This window comes from Fundulus heteroclitus, chromosome 7, assembly GCF_011125445.2.
Source record: "Fundulus heteroclitus isolate FHET01 chromosome 7, MU-UCD_Fhet_4.1, whole genome shotgun sequence".
Lineage (NCBI taxonomy): Eukaryota > Metazoa > Chordata > Actinopteri > Cyprinodontiformes > Fundulidae > Fundulus > Fundulus heteroclitus.
In genome coordinates this window covers 15,925,137-15,944,131 of record NC_046367.1, presented here as the reverse complement: position 1 = coordinate 15,944,131, position 18,995 = coordinate 15,925,137, and the positions used below count along the sequence as shown (strand labels likewise).

Sequence of the window (18,995 nt, the reverse complement as noted above, 5' to 3'; positions counted from 1 at the left end):
TCTGACAGATAAAATCTTTCAGATACTTTATCGTGGTCGTTCCGAAGCACCGATTTCCTTCCTTTGAGACAAGTTATGTGATATTCCCCTGGTATTTCTTCTATTTTGAAGACCCCACTTGCGACCCCCAAGCTTTAACTTCCTTGATGATGCCTTGAAATATTCCTTCAATATTACCACAATTTCTTTCCTGATGATGGCATCTATTCAGTGAAGTGCACCAGGCCCTCCTGTGATGAAGCGCCCCTGAACATGATGCTGCCATGTATGTACGTTGTAGTTGGGGCGGTGTTCTTAGGTTTGAAGACTTCCCTATTTTTTCCCCAGAAATATTGACCCATAAGGGCCAATCAGACCACAGCACGCCTCTAAATATCAAGGTCTGTACCTTTCAGCCTATTTCTCAACAGCTAATATTTCACTGTGGATAACGACACTCTTAGCAGCTTCAGTTAGCATCTTCACACAGCCTTTTGCTTTGGTTCTCGGGCTGATTCACACGTTTTGCATCAACACGTGTCCATCTTTGGGACACGGAACCCATCTCCCTCCAGTACATAAGGATTTTTAGACGTTGCCATGGTGTTTGCGTCTGAAGATGAGCCAGATGGTAGAGGTCTATTTTTTTCTCTTCCTGATATCGTGGCTTTCTTTGGATTTTGTTTCCATGATGTCACACGAGGATGCAGTTGGTTTTGAGGTGTCGATGCAGATTTCTTAGATAAAGTGAGGAGATTTAAATAGATCAGATCACTGATGTCATTCCAAAAGAAAACAGCTACATTTCAGGAAGGAAATTGTTGCTGCTAATTTACGCATGAAATGAACTTTACAATGTTTGCTGTACAACAACACAAACTGAATTCCAGATTCTGAGAGCGCCCTTTCTATCTCTGCAACACATATAGTTTCCAGCAACAAAAATGTGCTCTAAAAAAATTACCAAAGAGTTCAAAGTCATTTTTCTGAAACCCTGGTCGCTAAGAGAAAGCCGTGTTTTCCTATCATTTACACAGACGCAGAATATTTTAGAAATAGTTACCTCTTAAAGTAATTCATCAAATTTTAAAACTCATTGCAATAATGTGTATTTTGAAGAGGTTATGCATTAATATCCTGTTGCATTTGAGAGCTTTCATTTTAGAAGTTGTGGGTTCTCACGTTTTCAGGAGATTTTACCAAAGTGAGTTAAGGTTATAACTTAGGACTTTTTCACTTTTACTATTAGTGTTTGGTGACAAAAAGATAGATGACAAAAGAAAGATCGAAATCTTAAACATTTTTAGAAATGAAAGATTTTCTCACTTTGACAGCATCAGACTTTGTCTCGTGGCTTCTTTCCACTGACCCTCATTAACTAATTAACTAGCAGTTAGTTCATTATTAGTTCCCAATTATTTCATAAAGCAAACCGGAAGTGTTGCAGGTTTAATGTGTATTGTTGTCGCCTGTAAACATTTGAGGCTTTGATCTAGACCAGTCAAGCCGAGCGTCTACAACATAAAAACTGCAGCAGAGAAGCAGGAAACATACTTTTTGTTTTTTATTACCTCTTTTAAACAAGGCAACATCATAATCTTTTACAAAAGCGGCTTCACAGATGTTTTGTTATTTATACTAATAAATTTATACTGTTTTGTGACAGCTCTTGAATCCAGACATCATTACAAAACCATGGCTCACTTTTTTTTTCTTCCCATTTCCATTTCACTTATGATAAATGTTCATGAGCTGCTGGGAGCCTTTTTGGAGATGCACAAGAATTCAACTGAGCGCCACAGATTTACTCCTGCAATCTAAAATAAAACCAGATTATATAACCCGAGGGTCAGTCCGAGTGAAATGGCACGGAGGAGACCACCCAGTAAACCCACTCGGAAACCAGAAGCACAGTAAGATGATCCCTCGTTATGACACCTTTCAGACCGTATGGACAACTGAGTTGACAGTAAACACCAGGAAGACAAAACAGAGTGAGCCACAGCCTGTATTTACAGTTTTAGACAACAAACAACGGAGGACTCCTATAGTTCACACACAGAATAGGTATAACTGTGCATCTTCCTTAAATATGCCTTCACTTGTACTATGTGCGCGCGGTTGCATGTGTGTGTGTGTGTTTCCCTCTAAATACATTACATTCCCCTGTATCTATTTGTTCAGCGCGTAAGTGAAGGCGGGGGCCAGGCATGCGCAGTGCACCCGCGCTGCTCTCTGTGCGGCGCAGAGCGCGCGGCTCTCTCCGGATACCTGAGGGCTGACGGGCTGACGGACTGATGGCCGAGCAGCCGGAGCGCGCGCGGAACCTACAGGCTGGAGACGCGGATCGGCGCGCGATCGATCAGAAGTGACCGGCCAGGCAGCTGGGGCTGTGCGCGAGCGGAGTTGAGCGCTTCAAACCAACAGGACTCTACTTTCTTCATCCATCCATCACATCTTCTTCCTCCGGTAGGGCACCGCGCGCGCTGTCTTTTCTCCGATAACCTCCACCTCTACCCCCCCCCCCCTTTCTCTTCTGAGTTAGTTGAAGGTTATGCTGTGAGCCGGTCACCTGCAGCAGCTGCTTTAAAAGCCCACAGTATGATACTGCCTTATTGTTATCGTGCTTGCCTGTTAAATAATTCAAGCCTGAAATTATAATATATATTTTTTGTGTGTGTTTTTGTGTTTTGCTGATTTGTGTCCCTTGTCACTGGAATGATCCAATATGAGTTCTGCGTTTCTGTCTTTTGAAGCTGCCAAAGGTTGAATCCTCTTACATGAATAAGAATACAAATGGTCTTATATCTGGTGTTATATGTGTCATTTTAGTTTTAAGTGTTATCAGTACGATCAAAGCTACATTTTTTTTTTATCAGAAAATACAATGATAGGGTAACCTCTTCATAAAATAATTAAATAAATAAGTGCTACAGGCTTATATTTACCCCACTTGTTTAAGCAACAGCACTTTGTTTTAGGGAATCACAAAAACTCCATTGTGTTATGTTATGTTCTTCTTTTATTTCAAATACATGAACAAATATATATTTTTAAGAACCTGAAACCATCAAGAGTTTTTTTTTTTTGGTTTGGTTTAGTTTTTTAATTGGGAAAAATACCTCAGAGATACCAAAGTCAGTGACTTAGAGGTCACATAGTAAAAACTTCAGGGTGAAAAATAGCCTATTCAGTTCCTGGGTCAAATAACACTGATCTATGCCCGGGTTGATCCAATACAACATGGTCAGGTTATGGGTTTGATCCAGCATGCTTCAGTTTACAACCCTAAAAAATGGCTTAGCGTGTCTAATCTCTTGTGAAGGATTTATTAAAAATTAACCCTTAACCCAGAAAAACAAAAAATCTAATGTTTAGGTTAAAGTAAATGATGTTCCTCCATCCATCGCAGAAACACACAGTATAGATGATCATATCGACACAACACTCGTAACAAATTAATTTGTTAATTTCTGTGGTTAATTTAGAGAGGCCAATTTACCTATCATACGAGTTCTTAGATAGTTGGAGGAGCACGGATTACCTGGAAGCAACAGTGCAAACAATTGTGGCTGAATTATTTGTGTTTTTAGTTTCAATTCTTCATCTGAAATGATCAGAAACAGAAAGAAGAGGGAGACCTTATATTAACAGGTCACTGGGCCCACCCTGGCACCTCTGCACTGTGGGGCACACATTTCCACTTCACGCAGCACTGATGGAGATACAATCTAACAGGGGAGAGAAAATGGGCTGATCAGTCTTTAGTTCTTTGTTTCAGCTCAACATGATAAGAAAAATAATACCAATGTGAGCAGTTTACATATTTATTACATATTTATAATTTACCACCTTAACGTTTGTCCTTATAGGAGTATTATAGTTGCCATTTTTCAGAGGATCATAGGCAAAACACCTTTTATTAGACCATGGCTTCAAACTGCACTACAATGTGAGGCAAATGATGCCGTTTCAACATGTAAACTGGTCCAACATACAGACCGCATACTGTATGTTACATTTTTTTTTTTTTTTTACAGAGCCTTTGGTCCATTATCAGGCTTCCACATGAAATAGCAGACATTTGCCTTTCCTACTGCACAAAACTCTTTCAAGAAACCGGCCCCTGTTGTTTCAGACTGTCTTACCTTTCGCTAACGTTTTAGAAAAAATACCCCTTTGACAATCCTACTCCACGTCTGCTTTTAACATTGTCTCAACTGCAAAGTCTGTGCGATGTAACCGTGATGATCTGTACCTGCCCACCAGGACCTGCCAGGGGTCTTCGCCTGTCCAGGCTGGCAGGGACACTAATAAAGCGAGTCAGAGGGGGGCACCAAACACACAGCAGATGAAGAAAACAAAAGTAGGATGATGAGTAGAAGAAAAAAAACAACAACAGTAAAGCTTTTTTTTTTCCTTTAAGGAATTACAGAGTGGGGTGATTTGTTGTTTTCCAAGTGCGGAGAATTCATCTCTCAGGGACCACGATGATACAGAAAGTGATTTTTGCTGAGAAATCACTTTGTTGTTTCTTTTGGGTTCTTACCTCCTTCTCCTCATCTTAGCAGAAACTGTATAAACCAGTGGGTTTTTACAACACAGGGGCTTGTAGTGAGATCTGTACATCTCTGAGTGGAATAACAAATGGTAAATGGCCTGTATTAGTGCTTTATGAAGTCTTGAGGACCTCAAAGTGCTTTAGCTACATTGTAGCCACAGCTGCCCTGGAGCAGACGGACAGAAGCGGGGTTACAATACAACCTCAAGGTCCAGCTTTTCGTACATGGACGTGAAAAAATATGTTAAGCCTTGAGCAACTATAACCAAAGTAGGTAAGGTTTACTTGACCACTAGTCTTCAACTTACCAAATGTGCTGGAAAGCCTTTAGAAGCCTGGGACGTGAGATAATCCCTGCGGAGGACGTTAGACCCAATTTTATTGACGAACAATTGAATTCAGATAAGAAAATTCATACTAAATATATAATATGTATAAATATTCCCGACTTGCATTGAATATATTGCAATTTCTTTGGTTAACGTGGTATTGATAAACATACTTCAACTTAACAGCTGACACATTTATCCTAAGTAAAAAAAAAAAGTTGTTCTTTAGTGAAATAAGGAAACAAAGTTACCACCATCACTGATTCTGATATTATAGTGAAGCATTATTTTTTTTTCCAATCTTAGCATTTGTTATCACACCCTGCAGAGGAGTGTCAGTGATGTCCAATCAGATCGGTGTATTGTACAAGATGGCGGCCAGTGAAGAATAAGGCCGCCTCCAGTCTCTCCTTTGACTCTTGCTGAGGTCAGAAAATGTGATTAGTTTGAACTCCTGTGTGGATAAATTGTCTTCAGTTTATTCTATTGTGAAAGATTTTGTCCTCTCCATGTGAACACTCTTTGGTAAATAAAATAAAAAGTTTTAAGATCAAAGCAAAGCATCGGGTATTTTCACTAGCTAAATACTGCAACAGAAAGTTTGGTGTATTTAAGTACATTTTAGGATTTTACAATATATCACTGCATATAAAAGTGAAATCTAAATAGAACTTCATAAAGTTAAATCTGTATTTTATTCTTTTTTTAGCTTTTAGTTAACAAACACACATACTTAGGACGTTACCCTAAGTTTTCAGTGGTAAACTTTATAACAATTAGAAAAATTTGATGAAAAGAAAATTTAATAGGATGACATCATCTCCACTTGGGAATTTTGGAAAAAAACTCTTGCATATTTGACATCCAAACCTGACACATCACTAAGTAATAAAGAGTCTTCCTATGTTATTTTCCTTCTCATTATAAGGCAGAATTGCATTTTTTTTCTTTGGTCTATTAATCAAACATGTAGATGTAATTCATTTGTATTATTGATACTAAAAGATCACCGGTGTGTATTGAACACGCTTCATTTTACACACACACACACACACACACACACACACACACACACACACACACACACACACACACACACACACACACACACACACACACACACACACACACACACAGACACGCACACATTGACACGCTCCTGTCATTGTGTTGCTTGGGTGAAAATGAACAACATCTTCATGGCAGAAAAACTGTGTTACTGATGTCTGAGCTGAATGCACACATCCTTTTGAACTACTGACAAAAACTTACATGGAAACAGATTTTTTTCCTTTCCCGTCATCAAATATTTTCAAGTCTTTCCTTCATTTCATCATTCCTTCTTCTCTGTTCCTCACCTATTGCCTTCCTTCTTCAGCTCTGTATTTCTTCTTAGATTTTTTTTTACCCCACGGGGAATGAACTGGACATCAATCACTTTGTCCTTTTTACCCTTCTTACGTTTCCTTTTGTTCCCTCCATCACTCCATGCTGCTTTCAGTGCTTCATTCTTTTTCCTGCTGTGCTGCTGCTCTTTGATTGGATGCTTGGACCGTCTCACAGTTTGTGTTAGCCTTCTTTTCTAATTGGCACTTTTCACCTTGATTAAAGCAGAAGTCTTGTGTTGCAGTGACAGAGGAGGAGCCCCTGCAGTCTCGGGTAGGAGCAAGTTAACGTTCAATGGTTCTATTAGAGTCTGTGAAGTTTACATGGATGTTAATTTCCTTCTTCATCCCCTTTATTTCTTCATTTCCTTTATTTATTAATAAAGGTACAATGGAAGTTCGGTACCAGAGTAATCAGAATCAGCTTCATTGCCCACAATTGTGTGACAAACAAGGAATTTGACTTCAGTTTCAAGTGCTCACAGCATACAACCATTAGGTATAAATACATAAGCTTTAGAGGAAATGAAATAAAGGATTACATGTATAAACAGTATGTACATGTATGTGTGTTTACAACAATTCATTGGCTTACATATAAATAAAGTAAAAAGGAAGGCAGGTGGTTGTAGTGAAAACCTGCTTATTTTGCTTCACAGTAGTGTAGCTGGCTGCTCAGGCAGTAAGGGGTTCATTGTGTTCTTCAGAGTGACAGCCTGAGGATAGAAACTGTATTTGTGATGGGTGCTTTTTGCAAATTGCACCAAACTGAAGGTAGAAGTCTAAACAGTGAGTGTTCAGGATGTGTGGGGTCTGCAGAGATATTAGCTGCCCTTTTTCTGACCCTAGACCTGATCCAGTCCTAGATGGAGGGAAAGTCTGATTCACTCTGCAGACCTAATCGTTGCGCCTTGGAGGATGGGCCTAACCTGGCAAGCCAGAATGATAATGTATAGCACTATTGGTTAAGTATCTAAACATTATCAATCTGGGTCTTCTACCATCAAATCCGTTTAGGGAAAGGTAGGACATTCAGCAGAGCTGTATGAGCTGATTGGTGAAGCGATACCTAGTGCCCGCCTACTAAAGGTTGGTTTAAGCCAATCACGGTATCAAATGAAAGTGTCGTAAGTAGGCACAAACATCTATGCCAGTGAAAAATGTGCAAAGCACTTCTTGCTGTTCTTTTTTTCAAGGGCCAAATTGTGTAACCTGGCAAATCTAACGTGGCCAGCCATATTGTGATAAAGTTTTGCGTTCTGCACATTATCAATCTGGGTTTTCTCCCATCAAATCCGTTTAGGGAAAGGAAGGACATTCAGCATAACTTTCCAGGCTGATTGGGAGAAGTTACACTTAGTTCCCACCTACCAAAAGTTGGTTTAAACTAACCCTGGTATCAAATGAAAATGTCGTAAACAGCAGACATCATGAGGAACCACAAGAAGGTAAGCCAGTCAATGAGTTTTCTTCTCTCAAAGACAAAAATCATGGATTCTGAGAAAAGATGTGATAGCAGCAGCTACGCGAGCGTCCTCCTGCACTGCCATGTTTTTTTTTTTGGTTTGGGTGTAGGTGCAGATCTTGCTTTCATCACAGTCATATTGCTGCAATATATATATATATATATATATATATATATATATATATATATATATATATATATATAATTTTTGGTTTGGTTGTGAACGCTTGAGTGGGTTGTGGGACAAGATGGATTCCTGTGTGCTTGTGAACGCGCAAACACTGCGAGCATTCAGCTTGCAGGTAAGGCTAGGATGAGCCTCCATGTGCTTGAAAACAGCAGCGCTCCACCTGCAGGCGGCACAAGTGTGAGCCGGCAGAATTAGGTGTCAAAACGTTCTCAGAAAAACTGAACGGGTTGCCTCCGATTTCAACCTGTTAGCTGTTGCCATGACCCGGATAACTGAGAAGTTGCACAGGTACCCAATTGTATGTTTCAGTCTGGGCTTAGCCTGTTTTGTGGATGAGCCAAACCTTACAGTGTTGGTCAACACAAGACAGACTGAATAAAGGAAAGGATTTCATGACCACAGAAGTCAGTGCGTCAGGCCTGTAATGATGATGATGGGGCAACTCCTGTTGCTAGTAATGTCAGTCACGCCTTTTAGCTTCTTGCTGCCTCGCTGATCTCCTTGGTCGGCTTGTTTCTCACCTGCTTTGACTGGCCCCGCTGCTGTCAGCCTGGGGAGAAGCAAAATGCTCTTTCACAAGGCATCCGGGCATTCTGCATTTAAAGTAGGCCTGGTGTGAAAATTACACCCAATTTGTACCCACGTGTTGCTATTTCTTCCTTTTCTACTTCCATTTTGACTTTGTACCCATAAACAAACCCCTTCCTCTCATGTACTTAAACATTGGATGTCAGTTTATTTTTATTTGTAGTTAATAATCGTAATAATAATATTAAAATAACATGTTTTTTGAATTGTACTGCACTTTACATTTTCAAATCTAAAAGCGCGACAATATAAAAAAAACAACAACTAGAAAATAGATCGAGAACCAAAAGCAGCACAATTAAAAAGATTTTACATTGTCGAAATGTATTTTTAAGAGAAAGGTCTTCAGTTCTTATTTAAGAGTCTCTGTAGTCTGTGGTGTTGCTCAGATGGTCGGGGAGGGTGTTCATACAGACGAGGTGCAGCAGAGCAGAAGGCCCTGTTGCCCGTGGTGCACAGTTTTGTCCAGGGGGGATAGAGCTGGTAGGAAATAGTGGAGCAGAGGGACTGTGCTGACGTCTGGTTAGTGACTGGTTCGTTAGGGAAGTAAGGAGCATTGCCTTAGCTGGATTGCTGAGTGAGTTAGGAAAACGTATTCAATACGGAGTGAGGTGGGAAGCCATTGGGGAGGTTTAAGGATTGGGATTATGTGGTCCTGTTTCCTATGATTTATCAGCCTGCACTGTTCTGTATGTAAAGGTAAACATTTGTTATGAATAATGGTGATAGACTGTGATAGAAATGCTCAGATCTCACATATAATTGAACTTACATTGAATATGATAACCTGAAAACCTTGTCTCTTTGCCCTGTTTCATCGTTTGAGGTTCTGATTATCATTTGGGTCAGCTGACCCAGAGGATATGACATCACAAAGACTCCAAGTCACCTCCTGCCGTGAGATATGATTTAATAATCACATTTCAATAAAGCAGACTGTGATTTACGGTATAGGAAAATTACTTTAAATCATCTGTTTTCAATGTGGGTACAAAGCCAAAAACAAGTTAAAGAACAGACATGGAAGCTTTTACTTTAGATCAATAACATGAATAAGTGGGGATTTCTTACTGTTGGGGTCATTTCATCTTTATTCTCAACATTCACCCGTCCATCCTTCGTTTTCCACTCATCTGAGACCAACTTCTGAAAGTAACAGGATCAGGAGGGAAACTCAGGCGACACTAAGAGGCATCCTCATCAGATGCTTGACCTACCAGAGCTGACTCCTTTTGTTACGTAGAAGCATCGTCTCTACAATAAGATCCCTCTTGGAGCTCCTCACGCTATCTCTAAGCTTGACTCCTGACCACCCTGTAGAAGAAGCTTTTTACAGCCAGTTGTGTCCAGGATCTCGTTCTTTCACTTGTGATCCATGACTTATGACCAAAGGGGAGGATAGAAATGTAGATGGACTGGTAACTCGAGAACCTTGGTGTGTAACTTGGCTCGTTATTCACCACAAGCAGAGCATGGCTCGTATGACTGCAGACAAAGCTTACATGTGACTATTTCCGACATGACCTAGCTAAATGAAACATTTTAGACTCTGTTGTAATTCAAGATTTCATGCAGATTTTCCTGGCGGAGACAAAAGTTTCACTTTAAGGACAAATGTGTGTTTTTTTCCGCATGATATCTCATATTTTCATGGTATCTACCGAAACTGTTTGTCCCCCCTTTATTCTGGTGTGGTCTTTCATTTTGTATTTGTATTTAGTCTAAATTCTTGAAGCCACATGTGACCTCTCTGAGCCAGTGTTGTTAAAAGGCAGTACTGGGACTGGATAAATGCACTGTTTTTATTTTAATACTGCAGATACATTTGTCCATGGAAATTAGAAAACAACTGGCTGTTAGATAAATAAGTAAATCTGCCACTAAGCTGTTTGTTGGTCAATAGTAAAGCTATGCAAGATGGCATTATTTTTATGGCATCCCACCGTGCTTATAGAAAGCATTAAATCATCGGCAGACAATAATGCCCAAATGTTAGAGATTAACCCGCTGTTAGATTGTGCCAACCTTCAGGTCTATGTTTAACTGACAGACTGCTCTTAAAAGTTTGAGTCTAAACTCACAGTAACAAGCTGGTAGTTGTACGGTAAAGGTAGATCTGTCTGTTTGTAACACACTTTCTCTTTTTCGCCTCCACATAAATCAATTTTTACCTATTTATAGCTCATGACAGCATCCCTACTCGCAATGTCTGCATGTGTGTTGTTGTGTGCCAGGACTCCAACAGTGGGCAGATTGGGAAGCAGCATGTTGTTACGTCAGGGCAGATTAGTTTGGAAACCTGCAGAGAGCACATGCACACATACATGAAAAAAAAAAACAAATCACTCACACAAACTGTTGTTTCTATTCTAAATCTGCTGAGATCTATGTGTGTGTGTGTGGACAGATAGCAGCAAGCAGGTGTAATTAATGAGCTCAGCTAACAACTTTGTTCTTGTTCTGTTTGCGCAAATATTTCACACCTGTTTTTATTTTAAAGCAACATTTTGACCAGCTGCAGTCTTTTATTCGTTGATTTTGAACACACAGATTTAATAGTTGTTGAGATGGTAAAAGGACCTAAGCATTGCGAACAGAAACACGAGTCTCAGCTGTTAGCTTATGCTGCTTTCCGCTTAGCTCAGAACTGGCCAGTCATAGATTACGTCATCTCCGCCTTTTTTGTGTCCCTGTGTACCTCGTGTAGTAAAAAAAACATGGACCCCATTGTTAAATGTTCAAATACAGCCAGCCTGAGCCTCAGAATGTGTTTTAAAGTCACATTTTATTGTGAAATTTTTTTTTGTTTTTTAAGCCGTGCTCAAATGTGCAACTGAACATGATTCTTTATTTTAGCCACTGTTGTAAAAAAAAAAAACTATGACAAAAACACTGTTCTATGCTGTTATGCACATGTAAACGGGACTGAAACATCCCGTCTTATGAACACGGAACACTATGTACGACTTCCTAAATGTCACATAAATAATAGAGAGCTGATAAAAATAGTCAAAGTAAAAAGTTTTACTCTATGAGAGGCTCCCATCATGAATGCAGAAGTCGGGTATGATCCTGTTTCCGACTCGTAACTAAACCTGCTGTTCCAGGTGAAATCTCTGACTTGTAGGTCGGAAATTACGACTGTCGAAGACAAATCGAACGCAGCATTACTAGATCGATCATAAACATGGGGGTCAGCTGTTACCTTGGCTTAGCGTTCAGATTCATGTGACTTAGGATAGTGATCAGATTCATGGGGTTTAACTTAGCATAATTATCAAGGAGCTAAACTTAGCATTGTGATCAGAAACATTTGAGTTTATCTTAACATAAGCTGCCCATTTTGTTGACACCAATAGATTACTTGTCATCAATTCATCTGACATTACAATTTAACGCTAGAGGTATTTCAAAACCCAAGCTTGAAACAGGTTACATCCTTTTTTTCCATCTATCAGCTTTCAAGTGAAGGATCCCACGTTGCTTTTTTTTTGTTGTAGCTTTGGGCTTGCATAGTAAAGAGTTGTGCTTTCACATTACCTGGACTTGTATGGGAAAGTAATCTGAAATAATCTTTTTTACTGAGCTGAAAAGGATACGGTTTATGCTGCTCTGCTCTTCGGAGACAAACATAAATCTAACAGGCCAACTTCATTTATAAAACACATAAAAACAGCAGCGACTGACGTGAACAAAAAAAAAAGGGATTTAATTAAATAAAGAAAACATCCAAATTCCAAACAAATGAAACAATGTAAAGTAGAAATAAAATCCAAGCAAAGGGAGCATCATCAAAATACAGTGTAAACAGAACTGAACATCTTAATCCGGGACAAAAGTAAAAGAGGTAACAATGATGTTAGTTGATTAGTAATCTTTGCAAAGACTGCCTCGAGGGCTCAATAGAGATACTACACAGTTACAGTTTATGTTACATTCTGTGACATCTCGTCTGAAGGAGTTTTATGGTGTGAAGTTTTAGCAAATTTTGAAAAGCCTGACTTTTGAAACCTCCCTACACCTCGACGTCTGAAACCGGCTCATGCCCCGTTAAAGGCAATCTCCAAGTTGTGTTAAAACCAGCTATCCAGATTGAAGGCTGATGATCATGAACAGAAACCTCGTGTGAAACAACTTGTTTCCCCTCAAAGGCAGTTTTATGTCAGCACAGCAGTGACACGTGGACCATTGCTGTACGTGCAGTAGGTAGTTTGCTGGGTCCTACAGTATGGAGTGCTAACAGCGAGCCACTTCATTACTCCCATTCTGTCTGCTGTGATTTATGGAGCTACCTGCGCACGAGTGTGTGTCTTCTGCACCTGCTCCCCATGTTGTCTCAGGATATTTTTAATTAATCGCCTGTCATGTGATAAAACGGAAGAGATGACAATAATGAAACATGATTGGCCGATTATTATGAAAAAACACAATTAGACACAATAAAAGGTGTGCCTTCCTGTATTGTGGGCGAAGTCGTTAAAGTAGGAGTTGTAAGCTAGTGTGAACCAGAGTGTGTGTGTGTGTAAATAGGATGGCAGTGATGAAGTGCTTGCTCACGACTCGCATCTCTGAGGTATTACACACACTAAGGTTGTGAAGGTCATGGCGACACACACTCCTGCACAACTGGGTATCACCTGGGAGGCTACTGGAAGTCGTGAGACGTTTCGCCTGTCACGCCGTGTTTGCAGCAGTCTGGGTCGGAAAATGGCGTGCAACTCTCACATTTTACCGCAAAGCAGGCACTGAGGCTAAATCCCCATCGCTATGTTCTGGTGTTTGTGCTCATAACAGTCCACATATGGGAGAGGTGGCCTGCTTGCTCAGCTGGCCAGCTTAAAAAAAAAAACACAAACAAACAGCAGAAAACTGGTGCTGCTCTTGTTCAAATCTAGCTTTCTTCATTGTAGATTCATTTTAGAAATATTCAATGGTTAAAGCAGAACAGGATCACATTTACTTGCTTAGTGTTGGTGTTTAATCAGATTTTGTGTTCGGTTAACACGCTTAAAGTAGTGCGTTTGCAGGACTAAATGAGTAATGTGTTGCCACAACATTAGCATCGCACACAGGTGAAGTGATAATCACGTTATGAAGCCGTTCTGGGAAAAGCTCGACGCATTACGATTGTTGCTAATTTTGATGACTAACCTAAAAGGCAGATGATGCTACAGAAATGAGTTGGCTATTCTGCCACAGAGTAGCCTCTTTTTAGTTTATTAAAAAATGTCAAACCGAAACAGGAACCTTAAGGGGATGTTTTTAGATTTAGTTTAAATCATACATGAAAATGTATATGTACAGTGCTGTAGAAAAAAAAAACACATTTGCCCGTTTGCAGGTTTGTTCTGTTGTTGCTTTTTTGTTGCACTTTGTGGCAAAGTGGGTGAGAACACCATTGGCATCAGTTTATATATTTTCAGGTAACATTCTTTTTTTACTTGATTTAGCCATATCTTATTTATTCTGTTGTCTGCAAACATATACTATCCTAGGTTTGTTTATGTTTTGCATTTTTACAGATTTGCTATAACATCTTGGTTTAAATCAATTCACAATTCCAGTCGGTATTTATTCTTTTGTCATTTAATTTGTACATTTTATTTTGGTGAACTTACCTTACTTACCTGTGTTTCAGGAGGAAGTGTTACCCCTCTTCCTGCAATTATAGCTTCCTGTTAGAGTTGATGTCACAGGAAGGGACCAGGCGAAGAGGGGGAAAGACAACTATTTAAATTTCATGGGGTCAGATTTAGGCATTGTGTGAAGTCATTCTGTGTGGATTTAATTTTATATTGTTATAGCCATACTCTAAAAAGATGTTGGTAAAGCGGATTGAAAGTAACATTTGTGAGTTCAAGCGAAAACTGTTTTAGGGGTACCTGTTTATGTAAGAGTCCAATGGAGGCCATTTTGTCTGCCTGAACATCAAGGTATTTAAAAAGAGAGATTTGAGATGTTCAGGAGGGAGGAAAGAACCAGGTCAGTGTAGCTGAGTGCACTTCACGTTAATTTTGGTTGTTTTAAGTTCAGTTATAATGTGTTGAGCCATGTTAACCTCTGAATTATTTTTGGGGATTTTTGTAAATATTATTTCACTGTTTTTGTTGTAAATAAACCACCTGCTACACTGGACATCATCTGCCTACTGCCTTCTTTAGCCACTTTGACCAGGCTATCTCACACACTTCGATATTCAAAATTCTGAAACTGATTTTAGTATTGCTAGCAGGCTTAAATAGGAGGCAACCAGACTGTTGTCTTCGACATAAGCCTGTTTTCTGTTGCCATGATTTAGACAATTGAGAATTTACACAGGCATAATTTTAATACTGTATTAGGCATAGATGACCAAAGTAAAAGCTAAATGTAGTCATGAAATGATGATGTCTTATCTAATAAAGAAAAAAAAAACATCTAAAGCAACCTGATCTTCTGTGAAAAGGTGATTGTTGCTTTACAAAAGGTAATTCATGTATTAACTTTGAACTCTGCTAAACCTGTAGAATCAGGAAATTATTTAAACAGAACCTGTCTAGCAACATGGAGTAGGCTAAAAGATAAACGCAAAAATTAACACATCATTAGTTAAAGAAAGCGAAGAAATGATCGGAAACATACCAACTGACATCTTTCAGTCTGTAAAAGGTTACAAAGGTATTTTTAGGCTTTGTGACTCCATGTGAATAATTCAACATCATGCACCAGTACAAATAAGGACTACTTCCCTGTTTTTTAAATGAGTCTGGACAGCTTTTGACCATCTCTAATTTGAATTTAAATTAGAGAATTTAAATTTAAATTAATTTAATTAGACTGACCAGATCTCAGATGGGTAAAATCACAGTCATCAGACTTATATAAATAACAATTTCTGTCGCAAACCTTGAATGTTTTGTCTTGATTCGGTCATGAATGAGGTTTCTCGCTTCTGTTTAGGCTTTTTCCACCTTGTGATTCCACTCATTGAGTTCACCTGTGTCAGTTAAATAGCTTTCCTGTCACTCGCCTGTTTCCCCCATTATTTAAGCTCCTGTTGTGTCCCGTTTATGTCACCCGAGTCTGTAAGCTATCAGTTTATTATTAAAAATACCACTCTTCATGATGGCTCTGCGTCACTCCTGCTGCACTTTGGGTCCTCGGTAACACCACAACATGGTAAATGGTAAATGGCTTGTACTTGTACAGCGCTTTTATAACTAGTCTGATGACCTCCAAAGCGCTTCACACTACAGTTTAGTCATTCACACCCTTTTGGTGGTGAGCTATGTTAGTAGCCACAGCTGCCCTGGGGCAGACCGACAGAGGCGAGGCTGCTACGCACCCGCACCACCTGACCCTCTGACCACCGCCAGCAGGCAATTCGGGTGAAGTGTCTTGCCCAAGGACACAACTACTGAGACCGTCGGTGCGGGGGATCGAACCGGCAACCAGCCAATTGCAGGACAAACAGCATGATGATTTCAGATTTGAGAAACCTTCAATCTATGCTGCAAAAAAAGGTATAAAACAGCATTTTGAATTATTTCTTGCCAGTAATAGCAATGTAGACTGTGACAATTTGAAAAGAAAAATAAATAAGACTCCAAAACATTGAAATCCATGCAGCTATCCAACTATTTCAATTTTCACTATCAGATTAATAGTTTTGGTGTTTTTGATAAGTTACATAGTAAATACTTATTTGTGTGCAGAATGGGGTTAATCAAGGGAGTGAGCATGTGTAGAGGAAGGAGAGACTTGTCCAGGACACAATTCATGCCAGAACCACCACTGCTCCCTTATGACAGCGTATAGAGCCCCAGGTTGGCATCCTAAAATCACCAGATGCAAATATGAACGAGCATCTGTGGGACGTGGCTGGAGAGGCCTAATCCACGGTGACCCCATCCTGACACCCACCTCCCTGAGGGATCCCCTGCCACTGCTGCCGCGCTGGGCTTTCCCTGTAGCCATGACCAAATAGAAAACGTCACATTAAATCATAACTGCAAATTAGAAAGTGAATAACAGCCTTGAGGAAGTGAATGACTGCAGCGACATTGTTTAAGCTGTCGTCGGAATAAGCTCACACCAACAATTATCAGAGGCAACTCGTGAAGCAGCTGAAACAAGCTGTGCGATAATTAACACACAGCTTCCTCCACATGTACTTTATCTCGTTGACGATTTATAAAACCCCTTAAAATAAAAATCCCAATCTTTCATTTATACTCTACTTTTTAAGCTGACCAGAGTTTCTACAAACTTTTCTTTAGCCATCTATGAGTTCCCGTTTCCTTGGTGCAAAAGTCTGAAAGAGAGCCACTTTTTTTTTCAAAATGGGAAAGACAAGCGAACATCCTATTCAAGTTAAGTAGATATCTGGTAATCATCATAATTTGTGGCTATTCATATTCAGTTCATGATTTAAGAAATTAATGCAGGACAGTAGCTACAAGCACAAAAAAATTATTTAAATGAGAGAGAGAAATTTTTATGTTTTTGTGTCTACAGGACTGTCTCAGAAAATTAGAATATTGTTATAAAGTTCTTTATTTTCTGTAATGCAATTAAAAAACATGAAATGTCATACATTCTGGATTCATTACAAATCAACTGAAATATCGCAAGCCTTTTATTGTTTTAATATCGCTGATTATGGCGTACAGCTGAAGAAAACTCAAAAATCCTATCTCAAAATATTAGAATATTTCCTCAGACCAAGTAAAAAATAATTATAGCAGCAAAACAAAGTCAAACATTTGAAAATGTCCATTAATGCACTCAGTACTTGGTTGGGAATCCTTTTGCACAGATTACTGCATCAATGCGGCGTGGCATGGAGGCAATCAGCCTGTGGCATTGCTGAGGTGTTATGGATGCCCAGGATGCTTCAATAGCGGCCTTTAGCTCATTTGCATTGTTGGCTCTGGTGTCTTTCAGCTTCTTCTTCACAATACCCCACAAATTCTCTATGGGGTTCAGGTCAGGGGAATTGGCAGGCCAATCAAGGACAGTAATGCCATGGTCAGTACACCAGTTACTGTGAGAATCTTATGTCGTCTCTTAACCACTACCATACTTGTGATTTAGTTTACTGAACCAAGCTGAGTGTTTTTCAAGGCTCAGGAAACCCTGCAGTGTTTCGAGTTAATTAGACGATTCAAGTGATTAGTTGAATAGCTTACTAGTATACTTTTTCATGATATTCTAATATTTTGAGATAGGATATTTGGGTTTCTTAAGCTGTAAGCCATAAACAGTGATATTAAAACAATAAAAGGCTTGCGATATTTCAGTTGATTTGTAATGAATCCAGAATGTATGACATTTCCATCCATCCATCCATTTTCCAAACCGCTTAATCCCTCATGGGGTCGCGGGGGTTGCTGGTGCCTATCCCCAGCGTTCACTGGGCGAGAGGCAGGGTTGTATGACATTTCATGTTTTTTTTAATTGCATTACAGAAAATAAAGAACTTTATCACAATATTCTAATTTTCTGAGACAGTCCTGTATGTATGAAAATAATGGATAAATATCAAAGGCTATTCGCAATTGTAATGATCAACATATTTAGCTGTTGTAGAGATAATTGTTACGTTTCTGTTTTTAAATAAAACTAGATCATGTTATATTTTCTATACTGTAGTAGTTTTATTCAAGGGGATCAGCGATTAAAATCTCACTCTGACCCATGCTTAATACTTAATTGCATAAACGTGCTCGTATCTGCAGTCAGAGCAATAATAAACGTTTAAAACAGCTATGATTGTGACAAACAATGGTGAATTAGGACCCACATTTATTTAGCAAACACAAACGGTCTGCAAAGCAAATAAATACTGAAAATTGTGAGGAAGAGGACAAAGAAAACGAACTGAAAAAAGATGGACACTTGTTTTTCCTTTGGAAATTGGCTCCGTGTAGCCACGACTTTAGGTCAATCAGGAAGACAAACAACTTCTTTGCATCAGCAGGAAAGGGACAGAAAAGTTAATCAAGTCAAACACGACGTCACACTGTTTTAAATGTCAAGGTGATGTTGTTCTTTTAATAGAAACTGAGACACGCCTCCACTGTCAACATGCCGTCCTCTGTAATGTCACTCTGTCAGCGTTCAGCTTCACTTTGTGCTTTGAAATACCTTTGGTAAGGAGGAGACACCAAAACCGTGCACCAATGTGTGTGTTTCTGCGTTTGTCTCACGTTTCTTCTTCCATTACTTGAGTGGAACAGCTGTTGAATGTTTGATGAGTCAGCATTTTGAGAAGGAAGTGATGTCACAGACGTCTTCTCCTCTTTCGGCCTGTGTTAATGTTTTTCTGGCTGCGGCTTCAGGTCCTTAGCAGCTCCTGCTTGGACGGCTGATGTGGGCACAGCGTGGTACATTTGAAGTGAGCGTTGCCATGATGGACCAGCAGTGTGCCACGGGTGTGTCAAACCTTTTGCCAAATATACTCAGAGGACAAATATACTCAATTGTCCTCTGATGTCAAAAATGATGGATCTATGTG

General features: G+C 39.5%; 1 protein-coding gene across 3 annotated transcripts in view; it reads left to right on the top strand.

Moving 5' to 3' along the window:
• The first annotated feature begins 2,149 nt into the window (after nucleotides 1-2,149).
• znf385b (zinc finger protein 385B) overlaps nucleotides 2,150-18,995 on the top strand; it is an 88,538-nt gene continuing 71,692 nt past the window's right edge. Inside the window, exon 1 of one of the 3 annotated variants that reach the window (XM_021317433.2) lies at nucleotides 2,150-2,448. The gene's annotated coding sequence lies outside the window, so the exon portion shown is untranslated. The remainder of the gene's footprint in view (nucleotides 2,449-18,995) is intronic. The other 2 variants (XM_036139038.1, XM_036139037.1) reach the window with 2 other exon arrangements.